Raw genomic sequence first — 20,049 nt, 5'->3', positions numbered from 1 at the left:
TGTTTGGAGGACTACAAGTTCCAGATACGCTAATCGAGGCTGCTGAGCGGTGTGGTGCACCATTAAACACAATATCATAGTTTGTGATAACTGTGCAATAGTTGTTGTTGTTACTCATTTATATAGCGCCATTAATTCTACAGCGCTTTACAGACATTATCGACACTTTTCCCGATGGGGCTCACAATCTAAATTCCCTATGAGTACGTCTTTGGAATGTGGGAGGAAACTGGAGTGCCAGGAGGAAACCCACGCAAACATGGGGAAAACATACAAACTCCTTGCAGATGTTGTCCTTGGTGGGATTTGAACCAAGGACCCCAGCGCTGCAGTGTTAACCACTGAACAACCGTGCCGTCATAGTTGTATTTGTTTCAGGAGTTATCTGTGTTGTGGGTGGGTTAAAGCTTATTAAAATAAAAAAAGAGATGTTGCGATTGGTCCATGTGATCAATTTTCTGTGATTTACAGTAAGTGTTCTAGAATCCGGCCATGAAGTCCCGAGATTCTATTTTATTTTATTTGAATCAGGTGATAAACAATGTGATAAGAAAACAATGCCTAAAGACATACAAAAACATGTAATGAAAACAAGGGACGCACACCCAGACAGGTGTAGATCAGTATCCAGAGGAAGACTGGATACAATACAATACAGGTAGTATATGATCCATGCAAATTTTCAGCATAAGTAACCTTTATTCATTACTCATATCAAAATATTCAGGATTGAGAGTCCTCAGTAGTTGATACCTTTTAGATGGTGACACATTGCAAGCTTTCGAGACTACTCAGGTCTCTTCATCAGGCTAGACTAATACAAAATCTGAAGTCACATATTTATGCACAATACAGCCTAGAAAAAATGCAATAGATGAGACAAGTGACATGAAGCAGAATTATCAATATGGGAGAGGGAGAAACATAAATATAAACATTGGACCAGTTCATAGATAAGGCGTCCGGATGTTTTATGGTCCTCTGATTGGGGTCTAGTTCTGTGTTGTGATGCCCCCACAAGGTTTTAAAAGGAAATTCCTTAATTGATGTAAAAAGACATAAATCCATGCGACACATTCATTCCAGCACTGAGAGTGTCAAAGGTCGTCATAAATTTGTACTCCCAAACTCGTCTCTCTCTGAGAATTGAAGTTACCTTTCAATACCAGTAATTTCATATCCACTTTGCTGTGATCAGGGATACAGAAATGTTTTGCCACAGGTAGATCCATTCTTTTTTCTCTTATTGTGTGACGATGAGCATTCATCCTTGTTCTAAGCTTTTGCCCTGTCTCCCCCACATACAGACCCCCAGTTGGACATTTAGTACAATTAATTAAGTACACCACATTAGATGTAATGCATGTGAAAGTACTTGGGATCTTGTAGTCCTGATGTGAGTTGGGGATCTTTATCTTGTCCGTGGTCATTATATTATATTGTATTAGTCTAGCCTGATGAAGAGACCTGAGTAGTCTCGAAAGCTTGCAATGTGTTACCATTAGTGTTGAGCATTCCGATACCGCAAGTATCGGGTATCGGCCGATACTTGCTGTATCGGAATTCCGATACCGACTTCCGATATTTTTTCAATATCGGAATTCGGCATCGGAATCGGAAGTTCAGTTGATTGACGGCCTGACGTCATCATGATGCGCGGTGTGTGCGCATCATGATGCGCCGTCATTTCGGGCCTTCCGGGGGTCTCTGCCGGCCTGCCGGGGGGCTGTGCCGGCCTGCCGGGGGGCTGTGTGGACTTCCCGGGGTCTGTACCGGCCTGCCGGGGGGCTGTGCCGGCCTGCCGGTGGTCTGTGCACCCTGTGGGGGTCTGTACCGGCCTGCCGGGGGGCTGTGCCGGCCTGCCGGGGGGCTGTGCTAATGTCCGGGGGTCTGTGCAAGCATCGTCCGATGGGACTACAAGTCCCATCGGGCGATGCCTGCTACCATGACAGTGATTGACACATTAGCCAATGATGGGACAGTAGTAGTCCCATCATCCGGCTAATGTGTTAAATGTTAAAAAAAAAAAAAAAAAAATACTACATACATACTACATGCATGCTACATACATACTACATGCTACATACATACTACATACATGCTACATACATACTACATACATGCTACATACATACTACATGCATGCTACATACATACTACATGCTACATACATACTACATGCATGCTACATACATACTACATATATACTACATACATACTACATACATGCTACATACATACTGCATGCTACATACATACTACATACATACTACATACATACTACATGCATGCTACATACATACTACATATATACTACATGCATGCTACATACATACTACATGCTACATACATACTACATATATACTACATACATACTACATACATGCTACATACATACTGCATGCTACATACATACTACATACATACTACATACATACTACATGCATGCTACATACATACTACATGCATGCTACATACATACTACATGCATGCTACATGCATGCTACATACATACTACATGCTACATACATACCACATACATACTACATACATACTACATACTACATATATACTACATGCATGCTACATACATACTACATGCTACATACATACCACATACATACTACATACATACTACATACATACTACATATATACTACATGCATGCTACATACATACTACATGCTACATACATACCACATACATACTACATACATACTACATACATACTACATGCTACATACATACTACATATATACTACATGCATGCTACATACATACTACATGCTACATACATACCACATACATACTACATACATACTACATACATACATGCTACATACATACTACATATATACTACATGCATGCTACATACATACTACATGCTACATACATACCACATACATACTACATACATACTACATACATACTACATGCTACATACATACTACATATATACTACATGTATGCTACATACATACTACATGCTACATACATACCACATACATACTACATACATGCTACATATATACTACATGCATGCTACATACATACTACATATATACTACATGCATGCTACATACATACTACATGCTACATGCATGCTACATACATACTACATACATACTACATGCTACATACATACCACATATATACTACATACATACAATACATTCATACTATACATACATAAACATACAGTACATATAACATAGAGTAACATACTTACCAATACTTGTCACATTGTTCCCCGAAGCCATTGTCTTTTCCGGAATAAATATTAACATAACAAACCACAAAAATACTCACCCACGATCCGAAGCAGTCCACGAGTGTGTCCCACGACGATCTTGGGTAGAGAACTGCAGCATCAGATGATGCTGCCGTTCTCTACGGGCTGCAGGAATCCAATGACGGAAGGTAGGTATCCTTCCGCACTGTATTCCTCCGCCACTTAAAAAAAAAAAAGTCCCTAGTCTCACTTTATGCCATTGCTGCGTGGGAATTTCCCACACAGCAATGGCATAAAGTGAGACTAGGGACTTTTTTTTTTTTTAAGTGGCGGAGGAATACAGTGCGGAAGGATACCTACCTTCCGTCATTGGATTCCTGCAGCCCGTAGAGAACGGCAGCAACAGCTGATGCTGCAGTTCTCTACCCAAGATCGTCGTGGGACACACTCGTGGACTGCTTCGGATCGTGGGTGAGTATTTTTGTGGTTTGTTATGTTAATATTTATTCCGGAAAAGACAATGGCTTCGGGGAACAATGTGACAAGTATTGGTAAGTATGTTACTCTATGTTATATGTACTGTATGTCTATGTATGTATTGTATGAATGTATTGTATGTATGTAGTATATATGTGGTATGTATGTAGCATGTAGTATGTATGTAGTATGTATGTAGCATGCATGTAGCATGTAGTATGTATGTAGCATGCATGTAGTATATATGTAGTATGTATGTAGCATGCATGTAGTATATATGTAGTATGTAGCATGTAGTATGTATGTAGCATGCATGTAGTATATATGTGTTATGTATGTAGCATGTAGCATGCATGTAGCATGCATGTAGTATGTATGTAGTATATATGTGGTATGTATGTAGCATGCAGTATGTATGTAGCATGCATGTAGTATATATGTAGTATGTATGTTGCATGTAGTATTTATGTAGTATGAATGTAGCATGTATGTAGTATGTAGTATGAATGTAGCATGTATGTAGTATGCATGTTGTATGTATGTAGCATGTAATTTTTTTTTTTTTTTTTTTCACATTTAACACATTAGCCGGATGATGGGACTACTACTGTCCCATCATTGGCTAATGTGTCAATCACTGTCATGGTAGCAGGCATCGCCCGATGGGACTTGTAGTCCCATCGGACGATGCCTGCACAGCCCCCCGGAGCCTGCACAGCCCCCCGGCAGGCCGGCACAGCCCCCCGGCAGGCCGGCACAGCCCCCCGGAGCCTGCACAGCCCCCCGGCAGGCCGGCACAGCCCCCCGGCAGGCCGGCACAGCCCCCCGGAGCCTGCACAGACCACCGGCAGGCCGGCACAGACCACCGGAGCCTGCACAGACCCCCTGGCAGGCCGGCACAGCCCCCCAAAAGGCCCGTACAGACCCCAGAGAGGCTGTACAAGGGCAGGAAAGGGTTTTTCTTATTCCGATACCGGAAGTCCCATAGACTTGAATGGGACTTCCGGTATCGGAATCGGCGATACCGATACTTTTTTTAAAGATCGGCCGATACCATCCGATACGATACTTTGAAGTATCGGACGGTATCGCTCAACTCTAGTTACCATCTTTTCAGTTAGCCATTAAAAGGTATCAACTACTGAGGACTCTCAATCCTGAATATTTTTCTATCTACTGGCTAACACGGTACAAAGATATACATCTTTCCATTACTCATATCAGATATTTATGAGAAAAATGCTGTAGCTATAATAGTAGGTAGGTAAAGTGCAGATGCAATAGAATTTCTATGATAATTATGGTATCGATCAGATGTTGTTCCTAGGCAGAAAATCATTCATCCTGTAGCTTGTGGGTACTATGTCGTGAGTATTTACTACTTATGGTGTGTGCCATCATAGTAACTAATGAAACAAATCCAAAGTGGAAAAAAGAGCCGGGCTGAATAAACCGCGCTGACCAGAAAAAAACGCACCTTCGGCAGTCCATATAATAAAAAACCTCTTTAATAAGCCTAAGCGTTTCGTGACAAAACCAGTTACTTCATCAGGGCATAAAAAACAATCACAAATTCAGGATATAAATACAATTAGAAACTCTTTCAATACACCTTTCTTTGACATCATTTCCTGTGGAAACGCCCATATATCATATAAAACCATGTATATAAATAAAAAATGCTTAAATATTGTGATTAAAATCCAATAACATTTCTATCAATATCATGGAAATTTTATACACCAAAATAACAAAAAATATATGATAAAATAAAATGCAAAAAAATGAACTATTGCAAAAACTTACATTGTCATGCTTCCTCTTCAGAGTGGCCTCCACCCCGACACATGTTTCGGCCTGCCGCTTTCGTGAGGGGGGTCTGACATCAGTAGTGTGCAAAGTTTTGAGGGCATCATAAGAGATGACCAGCAGAGATATATTGCAAAGAGTAATATAATAACTGACCACCAGCATGGACTCATGAAGAATAGGTCTTGTCTAACTAACATGTTGGGTTTCTATGAGGAGATGAGGGCAAATCTGTGTGTTTGCAATGCGGCTGATGTGATTCATGTGGACTTTGCAAAGGCATTTGACACTGTTCCACATAACCACTGAACCTATGGAAGGAAGGACTGGGGGAAACTATATAGAGATGGGTAAGGAATTGGCTAAATTACAGGAAACAAAGAGTTGTCATCAATGGCACATTATCTAAATGGGATATAGGTAGCAGTGGGGACCACAGGGATCTGTGCTAGAAATGATTCTTTTTAACCACTTTATTAATGACATTGTGGAAGGGATTGAGAGTAAAGTGTCAGTCTTTGCTGACAAAACCAAACAGTGTAGGATACTAAAATCTGACCTTGACTGTACAATATTTCAAAACGATCTGGATAAGATGACTGAATGGGCAAACACTTGGCAAATGAGATTTAATGTTGATAACTGTAGTGTAATGCACATAGGAAGGAGTAATCCTATAGCTGCATATACATTAAATGAAAGAATACTCAGTGTAATGCCAAGATGCAATACTATGCCAAAGATCACGCACCATAGGGTGTGTGCATGTTACTATTTCTCCATGGCAAAAAAAGTTTGTGACATCAGAGTGCACTTAATTTAAGGGAATCTGTCACCCCATTTTTTGAGTATCTGCTGCCGGCACCGCCATCAGGGGCTTATCTAGAGTATTCTGTAATGCTGTAGATAAGCCCCCGATGTAACCTGAAAGATCAGAAAAATGAGTTATATTATACTCACCGGGGGGGCGGTTTGGTCTTGGTCTGATGGGTGTTGTGGTCCGGCGCCTCCCATCTTGTAGTGATGACGTCCTCATCTTTGCTGCCTGTCGTGGCTCCTGCACAGGCGCACTGCTCTACCCTATTGGAAGTGCATTGAGCAGCAGGGTGGTGTGCTGGCAAAAGGGGAAAAAAAAATCTCTTTTAAATCTTCTGCCTGAGCGAGTGTGAACGAGCTGAGTGTGACCTGAGCGTAAGTGCGAACTGTGGTAAGTGTGTGATTCAGCGACTTTGGATTCAGGGAGTTTCCAAGGGAGGTATTACTGAATTACTGTTATATTTTGTTAATACTTTTTATTTATTTTTGCTTATCTTTTTTGTCTGGTGCAATCCCCATTAGGATGTGCTCCACTATTGCCAATGCCATCCAGTGTACGTCTTGCCACATGTATGAAATCCTTGAACAGCCGATCGAGGGGACATACTGCTGTGCGAGATGTGAGCACATTGTGCATTTGGAAGCCCAGATACTGGATCTAAATGTGCAGCTAGCAACACAGAGATCCATAGACAATATGGAAAGGAGTCTTCTGCTCACTGAGCAGACGCTCAGTGGGATAGGTGAGGGGGGGATGCTAGATTGGAGCTGCAGGACAATGAAGCAGCTAGCTGGGTGACAGTTAGAAGGCGGGGTAGAGGGAAGTGCACCAGGGAGGCTAGTCCTGATCTGGCACACCCCAATAAGTTTGCTAAGTTAGCAGATGAGGGGAGTGTTAGTGCAGGAGTAGCACTGCTGCAGCAAGGCATGTCCTCTGAAAGCCGGAGGAGTGTCTACTCCAGTAAGGGGGGAAATAGGAGAGCAGGGCAGGCCAGACAGGTGCTGGTAGTGGGGGACTCAATTATTAGGGGAACATATAGGGCAGTCTGTCACAAAGACAGGGATCGTCGAACGGTGTGCTGCCTACCTGGCGCTCAAGTTCTACACATCGCTGATAGGGTTGACAGATTACTGGGAGGGGCTGGTGAGGATCCAGCGGTCATGGTGCACATTGGCACAAATGACAAAGTTAGAGGTAGGTGGAAGGTCCTTAAAGATGATTTCAGGGAATTAGGCTGCAAGCTTAAAGCAAGGACCTCCAAGATGGTATTTTTGGAAATACTTCCTGCACCACATGCCAAGCCAGAGAGGCAACGGGAGATTAGGGAGGTTAATAAGTGGCTCAGGAATTGGTGTAGGAAGGAGGGGTTTGGGTTCCTGGAGAACTGGGCCAACTTCTCAGTTGGTTACAAGTTCTACGCTAGGGATGGGCTGCAGCTGTGCTGGGGGAGAAAATGGCTAGAAGGTTGGAGGAGTGTTTAAACTAGGGATGGGGGGGAGGGTATTCTTTTTATAGGAGGGGAAGACAGTGCAGATAGAGACCTGGGCACAAATAATGAAATTGGGGGTGGGAGTGGCATGGGGGGTGGGGTTAGAACAGTTAATAATTTAAGAAAGATTAGAGGTACAGAGAGATACATAAAGTTCATGTAAACTAATGCCAGAAGCCTCGCCAACAAAATGGAGGAATTGGAGTTAATGTTGTTAGAACATAATTATGACATGGTGGGGATATCTGAGACATGGCTGGACGAGAGCCATGACTGGGTGGTTAATTTACAGGGCTATAGTCTGTTCAGAAATGACCGAACAAATAAGCGAGGGGGAGGTGTGTGTTTATATGTAAAATCATCCTTAAAACCCATCCTGCGTGATAATATATATGAATCTAATGAAAATGTAGAGTCCCAGTGGGTGGAGATAAGGGGAGGGGGAAAAAATAATAAATTACTGATAGGGGTTTGTTATAAGTCTCCTAAAATAATGGAAGCAACAGAGAATATCCTCATAAAGCAAATAGATGAAGCTGCGACTCAAGGAGAAGTCATTATTATGGGGGACTTCAACTACCCTGAAATACATTGGGGAACCGAAACCTGCAGTTCCCGCAAAGGTAATAGGTTTTTGACAACTATGAGAGACAATTACCTTTCACAACTGGTTCAGGACCCAACAAGAGGGGGGGCACTACTAGACCTAATATTAACCAACCGGCCAGACCGCATATCAAATATAAGGGTTGAGGGTCACTTGGGTGATAGTGATCACAAAATAATAAGTTATCAGGTGTCCTTTAATAAGATGTGTAGTAGAGGGGTTACAAGGACACTAAACTTCAGGAAGGCGAATTTCCAACGGATGAGAGATGATCTGTTAGGAGTCGGATTCCTGCGTTTACACAGCAGGGATCCAAATCCTCACATTCTGCACTCTCCTCCTATTTTTCCACTGAAGAGGAGATTGCAGAGGAGATTGCCTTGCAGCAAATCTCTCCAGAGGCTAAGTCCTTCTGTCCTCTGACTGGGCATGCTCATGGGACGATCTCCCATTGGAGATCGGGAGTCATGTGCTCAGGTCCCGTTCCAGTTCTCATTGGTCCATCTCAGAGATCTGGAAGCGTGCAGAAGGTCCCGGCTACTATAAAAGGTGCGCATGGCTGTTCCACCATGCGCTAGTATAGTCATACTTGCTGCTGTGTGTATGAGGACGGATGCATGATTCTGGTGACAGACTCATTTGAAACCCCTTCCCTCTGATATTACGCATGTGAATAGGGACTGAGTTAGTTTCAGTGCCAGCGCTCCTCTGCTTCAACCCGCACAGCTGCTAGCGTCCGACATTGCGCTTGCGCCTTGCCTTTGTCGCTTGGTGGCAGTGTCCACGCTACACTGCAGTAGCAGCCTCCTTTGCGTTTGCAGTTGCAGCGCCGCGCACACGGTAGGTCTAGACGGATATAGTGCCGCCGTCTTGGGCTACTCCTGTGACCGTATACCGTGTGTGCAATTTTTACTGAGTTCTGTGACTCAAACAGGTTCAGTTATTTGTGTTTGCATTTTTGGCATCTCCGTGAGTTTAACTGAGATTGCTCTGCACACCTGGGTGGAGTTTAACGCCATGTGCAATTCCGCCATATTGCTCCTGCCACCACCTAGCAGCGGTTATTTCACCTACTGCACGGTGGACCCCGAGCGGTGAACGCACTTTATTTATATTTTTATTTACTGCGTTCCGCCGTTCCTAACATTATACTAGCGCCAGGGTCTGGCTAGTGATGAGAGAACAGCAGCAACTCTTACAGTGTATTCGGCAGCTAGAGGGCCGGCTGGCCACTCTTGAGAGGGCTCTCTCAGCTGCACAATCCACCGAAGCTGCTGTAAAGGCAATCACAGACGCGGTTTCCCGTATGTCCACGTTCTCCCCCGCGCCGACAGTTACCCGCCTCCCGTTGCCCGATAAATTTTCTGGCGATGGCGCCTCCTGTTGGGGTTTCATTAGCCAGTGCTCCATTTAGCTAGAGTTACTGGCTGAGCGATTCCCTACGGAACGGGCCAAGGTGGGGTTTATTGTCTCCCTGCTGTCGGGCAAAGCGTTGAAGTGGGCAATGCCACTATGGGAGCGTGGTGACCCAGAGGTCTGGACCGCTGCTCACTTTCTAACAGCTATTAAGCAGGTCTTCCTCAGTCCACGGGTCACGCACGATACCTCTCTTCAGCTTCTCGCTTTGAGTCAGGGTGCTCTATCGGTTAGTCAGTATGCTGTCCGTTTTTGGACACTGGCTTCCGAGTTGGAGTGGTCTGATAAAGCCCTCATCCCTGTGTTTTGGAGAGGTATGGTGGAGCATGTAAAAGATGCTCTCTCCACTAGAGAGGTTCCGGCCAGTTTGGAAGAACTGATTGCCATTTCCACCCGCATTGACCTCCCTTTTTCGGAGCGCGGTATGGAACGTGCTCAATCCAAACGGAAGGTTACTCCGGCTCCCAATTTTTTTGAGCCTCTGGAACTACCCGAGCCAGAGGTTCCACCCCCAGAGCCCATGGAGGTGTCTCGCGCCGTCCTTCAGGCGTGTCCGGCACAAGACTCCAGTTGCGGCCTTATTTGTCAACACGCAGGGTCTCAGAACAACTGTGCCCCGCAACGGCCAGATTCTGTACCGCCGTGTAAGACCCTTGTTCCTCCCCACCTTCGGCCGAAGGTTCTTGCTTAGGCTCACAAGTCCAGGAGGGGTGGTCACTGCAGCTATATGCAGACCACAAAACTCCTGGCAGGGTCTTACTGGTGGCCGCCCAGGGCTCGGTATGTTAAAAAATATATTCGGGCCTGCACCTTTTGTGCTCGGAATAGCCTCCTTAAGCAAAGAGCGGAGACGCCTGCCGACACACGGTGGCGTTCCACTTTAACTTCCGCTCCCGCTGTCTCCCATGGGTCCCTTCTCAGACCAGACGGTCTTGCCATCCCTGAGGCCTTCCACGTGTCCCCAGTCTCTCTGTCATCTACCGGGACATCAGACTTGCCTGCGGACGAGTCTGAGGCCTATACCTCTTACGGGCACAAGTTGGTGGATTGTAAGGCTCAGGGAGGGGGGCCTTAGGGGGGGGGTAATGTTTGGAGTCGGATTCCTGCGATTACTCAGCAGGGATCCAGATCCTCACATTCTGCACTCTCCTCCTATTTTTCCACTGCAGAGGAGATTGCAGAGGAGATTGCCTAGCAGCAAATCTCTCCTGAGGCTAAGTCCTTCTGTCCTCTGACTGGGCATGCTCATGGGACGATCTCCCATTGGAGATCGGGAGTCATGTGCTCAGGTCCCGTTCCAGTTCTCATTGGTCCATCTCAGAGATCTGGAAGCGTGCAGAAGGTCCTGGCTACTATAAAAGGCGCGCATGACTGTTAAGCCATGCGCTAGTATAGTCATACTTGCTGCTGTGTGTATGAGGACGGATGCATGATTCTGGTGACAGACTCATTTGAAACCCCTTCCCTCTGATATTACGTATGTCAATAGGGACTGAGTTAGTTTCAGCGCCAGCGCTCCTCTGCTTCAACCCGAACAGCTGCTAGCGTCCGACATTGCGCTTGCGTCTTGCCTTTGTCGTTTGGCGGCAGTGTCCACGCTGCGCTGCAGTAGCAGCCTCCTTTGCATTTGCAGTTGCAATGCCACGCACACGGTAGGTCTAGACGGACGTAGTGCCGCCGTCTTGGACTACTCCTGTGACCGTATACCGTGTGTGCGTTTTTTACTGAGCTCTGTGACTAAAACAGGCTCAGTTATTTGTGTTTGTATTTTTGGCATCTCCATGAGTTTAACTGAGATTGCTCTGCACACCTGGGTGGAGTTTAACCCCGTGTGTAATTCCGCCATATTGCTCCTGCCACCACCTAGCAGCGGTTATTTCACCTACTGCACGGTGGACCCCGAGCGGCGAACGCACTTTATTTATATTTTTATTTAGTGCGTTCTGCCGTTCCTAACATGATCTTGGTGCAATTAACTGGGACGATATCCTGAGACAAAAAAATACACAAAGAAAATGGGAGACGTTTATTAGCATCCTGAATAGGACCTGTGCATAGTATATACCGTATGGGAATAAACATGCTAGAAATAGGAGGAAACCACTATGGTTAAGTAGAGCTGTAAGGGGCGCAATAAGTGACAAAAAGAAAGCATTTAGAGAATTAAAGCAAGTAGATAGTAGTGAGACATTAAATAAATACAGAAAATTAAATAAATTCTGTAAAAAGCAAATCAAGACAGCAAAGATTGAGACAGAGAAACTCATTGCCAGAGAAAGAAAAAATAATCTCAAAATATTCTTTAACTACATAAATACTAAGAAGCTAACAAATGTTAGTTTGGTCCCCTTAAAAATAGTCTGGGTGAAATGGTGGATGAGGATGAGGAAAAAGCCAATATGCTAAATGACTTTTTTTCAACAGTATTTACACAAGAAAATCCCATGACGGATAACATGATCAGGAATAAAAATTCTCCATTAAATGTCACCTGCTTAACCCAGCAGGAAGTAAGGCGGCGTCTAAAAATCACTAAAATTGACAAATCCCCGGGCCCGGATGGGATACACCCCCGAGTACTGCTGGAATTAAGCACAGTCAAAGACAGATAGATTATTTTTAATCTTTAAAGATTCCATAATAACAGGGTCTGTACCACAGGACTGGCGTATAGCAAATGTGGTGCCAATATTCAAAAAGGGGACAAAAACTGAACTTGGAAATTATAGGCCAGTAAGTTTAACCTCAACTGTGGATAAAATCCTGGAGGGTACTGGAGTATCTGAAGAAGAAAAACCTCATGACCCAATATCAACATGGGTTTACAAGTGGCCGTTCCTGTCAGACTAATCTGATAAGCTTTTATGAAGAGGTAAGTTCTGGACTGGACCAAGGGAATGCAGTGGACGTGGTGTACATGGACTTTTCAAAAGCTTTTGATACGGTGCCACACAAAAGGTTGATACATAAATGAGAACAATGGGGATAGGGGAAAATATGTGCAAGTGGGTTAAGAGCTGGCTCAGGGATAGGAAACAAAGGGTGGTTATTAATGGAGCACACTCGGACTGGGTCACGGTTAGCAGTGGGGTACCACAGGGGTCCGTTTTGGGCCCGCTTCTTTTTAACATATTTATTAATGACCTTGTAGGGCGCATAGAGAGTAGAATTTCAATATTTGCAGATGACACTAAACTCTGCAGGGTAATCAATACAGAGGAGGACAATTTTATATTACAGGAGGATTTATGTAAACTAGAAGCTTGGGCTGATAAATGGCAAATGAGCTTTAATGGGGATAAATGTAAGGTCATTCACTTGGGTAGAACGAACAAGATGTATAATTATATGCATAATTGTTAGACACTGGGTAAAACTGTCACTGAAAAAGACCTGGGTGTATGGGTGGACGACAAACTCACATTTAGTGGCCAGTGTCAGGCAGCTGCTGCAAAGGCAAATAAAATAATGGGATGCATTAAAAGAGGCATAGATGCTCATGACGAGAACATAATTTTACCTCTATATAAGTCACTAGTGCGACCACACTTAGAATACTGTGTACATTTCTGGTCTCCAGTGTATAAGAAAGACATAGCTGAACTGGAGCCGGTGCAGAGAAGAGCGACCAAGGTTATTTGGGAACTGGGGGGTCTGCAATACCAAGACAGGTTATTACACTTGGGGTTATTTAGTTTGCAAAATCGAAGGCTTAGGGGTGATCTTATTACAATGTATAAATATATGCGGGGACAGTACAAAGACCTTTCTAATAATCTTTTTACTCTTAGACTTGTGACGGGGACAAGGGGGCATCCTCTACGTCTGGAGGGAAGAAGGTTTAAGCAAACTCACAGACGTGGATTCTTTACTGTAAGAGCAGTGAGACTATGGAACTCTCTGCCGTATGATGTTGTAATGAGTGATTCCCTACTAAAATTTAAGAAGGGACTGGATGCCTTTCTTGAAAAGTATAATATTACAGGGTATATACACTAGTTTCCTTAATATTGCATTGATCCAGGGAGCTAGTCTGATTGCCGTGTGTGGGGTCGGGAATAGAGTTGAGCATTCCGATACCGCAAGTATCGGGTATCGGCCGATACTTGCTGTATCGGAATTCCGATACCGACTTCCGATATGTTTTCAATATCGGAAGTCGGCATCGGAATCGGAAGTTCAAAGTTGATTGACAGCCGAAATGACGTCATCATGATGCGCGGTGTGTGCGCATCATGATGCGCCGTCATTTCGGGCCTTCCGGGGGTCTCTGCCGGCCTGCCGAGGGGCTGTGCCGGCCTGCCGGGGGGCTGTGTGGACTGCCCGGGGTCTGTACCGGCCTGCCGGTGGTCTGTGCACCCTGTGGGGGTCTGTACCGGCCTGCCGGGGGGCTGTGCTGATGTCTGGGGGTCTGTGCAAGCATCGTCCGATGGGACTACAAGTCCCATCTGGCGATGCCTGCTACCATGACAGTGATTGACACATTAGCCAATGATGGGACAGTAGTAGTCCCATCATCCGGCTAATGTGTTAAATGTTAAAAAAAAAAAAATATATATATACTACATACATACTACATACATACTACATGCATGCTACATACATACTACATGCTACATACATACCACATATATACTACATGCATGCTACATACATACTACATGCTACATACATACCACATATATACTACATGCATGCTACATACATACTACATGCTACATACATACTACATATATACTACATGCATGCTACATACATACTACATGCTACATACATACTACATATATACTACATGCATGCTACATACATACTACATGCTACATACATACTACATATATACTACATGCATGCTACATACATACTACATGCTACATACATACTACATATATACTACATGCATGCTACATACATACTACATGCTACATACATAACACATATATACTACATGCATGCTACATACATACTACATGCTACATACATACCACATATATACTACATACATACTACATGCATGCTACATGCTACATACATACCACATACATACTACATACATACTACATGCATGCTACATACATAACACATATATACTACATGCATGCTACATACATACTACATGCTACATACATACCACATACATACTACATACATATTACATACATACTACATGCATGCTACATACATACTACATGCTACATACATACTACATATATACTACATGCATGCTACATACATACTGCATGCTACATACATACTACATACATACTACATACATACTACATGCATGCTACATACATACTACATACATACTACATGCTACATACATACCACATATATACTACATACATACTACATGCTTGCTACATACATACTACATGCTACATACATACCACATATATACTACATACATACTACATGCATGCTACATACAATACATACATAGACATACAGTACATATAACATAGAGTAACATACTTACCAATACTTGTCACATTGTTCCCCGAAGCCATTGTCTTTTACGGAATAAATATTAACATAACAAACCACAAAAATACTCACCCATGATCCGAAGCAGTCCACTAGTGTGTCCCACGACGATCTTGGGTAGAGAACTGCAGCATCAGCTGATGCTGCCGTTCTCTACGGGCTGCAGGAATCCAATGACGGAAGGTAGGTATCCTTCCGCACTGTATTCCTCCGCCACTTAAAAAAAAAAAGTCCCTAGTCTCACTTTATGCCATTGCTGCGTGGGAAATTCCCACACAGCAATGTAGTATGTATGTTACATGTAGTATATATGTAGTATGCATGTTGCATGCATGTAGTATATATGTTGTATGTATGTTTCATGTAGTATATATGTAGTATGAATGTAGCATGTATGTAGTATGTAGTATGAATGTAGCATGTATGTAGTATGCATGTTGCATGTAGTATATATGTAGTATGCATGTTGTATGTATGTAGCATGTAGTATATATGTAGTATATATGTAGTATGTATGTAGTATGTATATATGTAGTATGTATGTAGCATGTAATTTTTTTTTTTTTTTTTTTTTTTTTACATTCAACACATTAGCCGGATGATGGGACTACTACTGTCCCATCATTGGCTAATGTGTCAATCACTGTCATGGTAGCAGGAATCGCCCGATGGGACTTGTAGTCCCATCGGACGATGCCTGCACAGACCCCCGAAGCCTGCACAGCCCCCCCGGCAGGCCGGCACAGCCCCCCGGAGCCTGCACAGACCACCGGCAGGCCGGCACAGCCCCCCGGCAGGCCGGCACAGCCCCCCGGAGCCTGCACAGACCACCGGCAGGCCGGCACAGCCCCCCGGCAGGCCGGCACAGCCCACCAGAGCCTGCACAGACCCCCTGGCAGGCCGGCACAGCCCCCCGAAAGGCCCGTACAGACCCCAGAGAGGCTGTACAAGGCAAAAACAGGGTTTTTCTTATTCCGATACCGGAAGTCCCATAGACTTGAATGGGACTTCCGGTATCGGAATCGGCGATACCGATACTTTTTTAAGATCAGCCGATCCATTCCGATCCGATACTTTGAAGTATCGGACGGTATCGCTCAACTCTAGTCGGGAAGGAATTTTTTTCCCCAGTGTGAAGCTTACTGTTTGCCACATGGGTTTTTTTGACTTCCTCTGGATCAACATGTTAGGGCAAGTTAGGATAGGATATGGGTTGAACTAGATGGACTTAAAGTCTTCCTTCAACCGTAATAACTATGTTACTATGTTACTAATACTGCAGTGCACAGGCGCCGGACCTTTCCCGGCACCTGCGCACTGCAGGACACTGCTCTACCCTCATGGGCACTTGGAATTCGCGGCGGATACTGCGTCCACACTCCACAAACCACCACGCAGTGGGACGGCTTCATGTGCCTCCTCACAGGATTGGTCTATCTCACAAAGCCCAGTCACTAAGAATCTCACAGTACAATATATCGTACATTGATGAAGGTCCTAGACCGAAACGTCTGTGTATGTATGTACTGTTGTATAATTAAAAATCACCTTTCTGCATCAGAAACCTTTGGTGTGTGCCAAGTTTATATATATATACTGCTCTACCCTCAACAGGGCAGAGCAGTGCACCTGCGCAGGAGCCATGACAGGCAGCAAAGAAGATGACGTCACCGTTAGAAGATAGGAGGCGCCGGACAGGACTGCGACACCCATCAGACCAAAACCGGACCCGGACCGCCCCTGGGTGAGTATAATCTAACTAATTTTTCTTATCTTTCAGGTTACATCGGGGGCTTATCTACAGCTTTACAGAATGCTCTAGATAAACCCCTGATGGCGGTGCTGGCAGGTGATACTCGAAAAATGGGGTGACAGATTCCCTTTAACCTCCCAGTAGTGTATTGTAATGTGGTGCACTCCAATAGTCCAGAAAACAGGGAGGCCAGACAGGCTATCGATAAACTTTACTTGTTGCAAGAATACACAAGTACATCCAGATAAACGATGGTTCAGTTCCAAAGCAGCAATCAGTTATTTTCCGGTATAGACAATGGTGCAGTGATTCCTGAGTCTCAACTTCTGCTTATATGTACAGTCCTTGTCTCACAGATTTCTGAAGTTGAGGCTGTGCTTTCTCTTTTACAGGAGTTCTGGCTGTTTCCTACCTGCTTTTTCATTTTTCTATATGACTCACTGGTGCACACAAAATGTCTTCTGCTCAGTATTTGGTCAAGTGGTCTAGCCATGTGACGTTATGGCCATCTAAAGAAAGCAGCACTGCTTTGTTAACTCTTTACAACCTCCTTAAAGCAGAATACAATAAGCACATCACTCTATGCATAAATAAACTAAACCACTTCTATGTACTGAATTCTAAGGTACATCATCTGCAAAGGGAAATGTGAACATTGAGCAAACCTGATGAGGTAAGATAACTAGATTTTCTTACCTTACTTATGGAGTTGCGCAAATCTCCGTTCCCATGAGCCAAGACCTTGGCTGGCACCTCTGTCCTCTCCGGTCAGCAGGATCACCGTGCGTTTTCGTCCACGGCCTCGAGTTGGGCGTCAATTAATGTGGAAATTTTGATTGATATAGATATATATCTCTGTGCATGCTGTGGCCTGTCCTAATTAGACAGAGTCTTATTGAGCGCTCAAAGGAAAAGAGGAAGCTACACTTGGTTAGCAACAACTCATTCCAGCAGAACTCTGGAAATTTTATTGAATATACTTGGTTTTATTAGCTGTACAGAAAGGAGTGGTTACTCAATAACATAAAGGTTTTAATTCTTATCTAAATGGTCAGTTTAAATACATGAACATATATGGGTGTCCGACCTGGGGTTACTTAGACACCACGTGATTTACTGTCCGGAGTCTTGCACTCGTCAGCAAGTCTCCAATATCGGCTGGACAATCTGCCCTTACTTCCTCATTCCCTATGTCTGCTAGATATTTCTCAAGTCAGAAGACAATGCTATCATGAGATGACTGGGTAGCAGGTCAACTTCCACCAACTAGTTATAAGGTTCAAACTGTGAATATGTATCTGTATGCATATGGCTATATAAGAATACATGAGTATATGGAGTATATAGCAGTATATAGCCTATAGCAGGCAAGTGAGATCTATATGAAATACATATACATATATATTTCCATAACAGCTGCTAGCTCTGCTGCATCTTAAAGGCATATGCACTACAACTTTGGGTCTACAGAACAGAAGGACTTGGGTATTCTGGTTACAAGTAAGCTGAGCAGCAGTACTCAATGTCAAGCAATTACTCCACCTAAAATTACTCTCCTTTTATGATGCCCCAATGGTACATCTACATGCCCTAAAACCACCTTTGTGCGCTGGTGAATGAAGATCACACCAATTTTGTGGTCGGCCTCCTGTTGGATATCTGAATATACCATCAGTTTTTAGTTGTGCACTGCTAATAAATGTCTTATATTCTGCTGACATGTCGTAGATGTGGGAATTACTTATTGAAATGGGTGCAGTTGGATCTTTGGTGACCAGGGAATGCATCATTCTTTGGATGAATCTTCTTTGTTGTAGCATCCATATGCGTCAAATTTCACTATGTGCATGAACATAATTACGACCTATTTTCTGGATGTTTATTTGGTCACTGTCATCTACCTATTTTGACCATTGGTACTTGGTAACAATAGATGGACTCATTAGCTGGTGTTCATAAGCCCCTAGTGGGTTAAAATTTGAACTAAAAACACATCTTTTTATGGTATTGATTGTCCCCTTTGGATACTTTAATCTGGTACATTTATGCTTTAATATGCAGACCAATAGTATTCTGCCTTACATCTTGAACTAATGCCTCGAACTATTGGGACTCTTTAGGGGACCTAGTAATTGATATTTATACCCTTTAGAGGGAGTGAATATCTCCCCCTGCTGAATAATAAAAATAAAAAAGGTACATGATTTTCAGGATGTATTTATCTTGGTAACTCAATATGGCATCTGAAGTTCTAAATTTCATCTTGAATACCAATTTAAATGTACCTCATTTTTTCATAGGGCTATTGGACCGCAGACACCTCAATTTGCCTATTTGACCAACTTTGGTTGGCTTATAATAGATGGAGCTATTGGTCTATGGACATATGCCTTTATTGGTTTAAATGTGAATTGAAATTATTTCATTTTTATAAACCGCTTTAAATTGATGGTCATTGACTATGATATTTATTCACATGTGCTAAATAACATCCTTTTTGGAACTATAAACAACTGCTTCAGTTCACATTAACATTGCACAAATGTGGTGGTTTCTCAGAAAACCCACTCTTGATATGGGTCTTTGATTTTGGTGAATGAGCGGTATCCCGCCTCCCTGATATCCCCTTTTTGGATAGTCTTTCCAACGTGGTATCTTCATGTGGTAGACTTAACCATTTATATCTATATGATTTTTTGGTGCATAAATCCACTAGGCTGTTGTAAATTTGAGCTTGCTCACTTCTTGATCATTATTATATGGTAATATTGGATAGACCTATCTGCGTTATAATTACCAGCAAATCAACTGCTGTATGTTGGTGTATACTAGATCGCCGCCATTTACAACTATCATTGATCTAAATTTTTTTATACCTACTAGGTTATCGTTGGTTGTTAAAGCAGTGCAATAACTAACAATAATCTAATTGTTCCATATTGGGATATATGAGATTACCAGAAT

General features: G+C 43.4%; 1 protein-coding gene across 2 annotated transcripts in view; it reads right to left on the bottom strand.

The window, feature by feature from the left end:
* Nucleotides 1–20,049, bottom strand: part of CUNH8orf34 (chromosome unknown C8orf34 homolog) — a 967,955-nt gene that overhangs the window by 53,047 nt on the left and 894,859 nt on the right. For both annotated transcript variants that reach the window (XM_073583858.1, XM_073583859.1), the window contains exon 16: nucleotides 6,480–6,633. The gene's annotated coding sequence lies outside the window, so the exon portion shown is untranslated. The remainder of the gene's footprint in view (nucleotides 1–6,479; nucleotides 6,634–20,049) is intronic.

The sequence above is a fragment of the Dendrobates tinctorius genome, unplaced genomic scaffold, assembly GCF_039654945.1.
Source record: "Dendrobates tinctorius isolate UK_male_01 unplaced genomic scaffold, ASM3965494v1 ptg000082l, whole genome shotgun sequence".
Lineage (NCBI taxonomy): Eukaryota > Metazoa > Chordata > Amphibia > Anura > Dendrobatidae > Dendrobates > Dendrobates tinctorius.
Note: the sequence above shows the minus strand (reverse complement) of the source record. Positions and strands in the feature narration are given on the sequence as shown.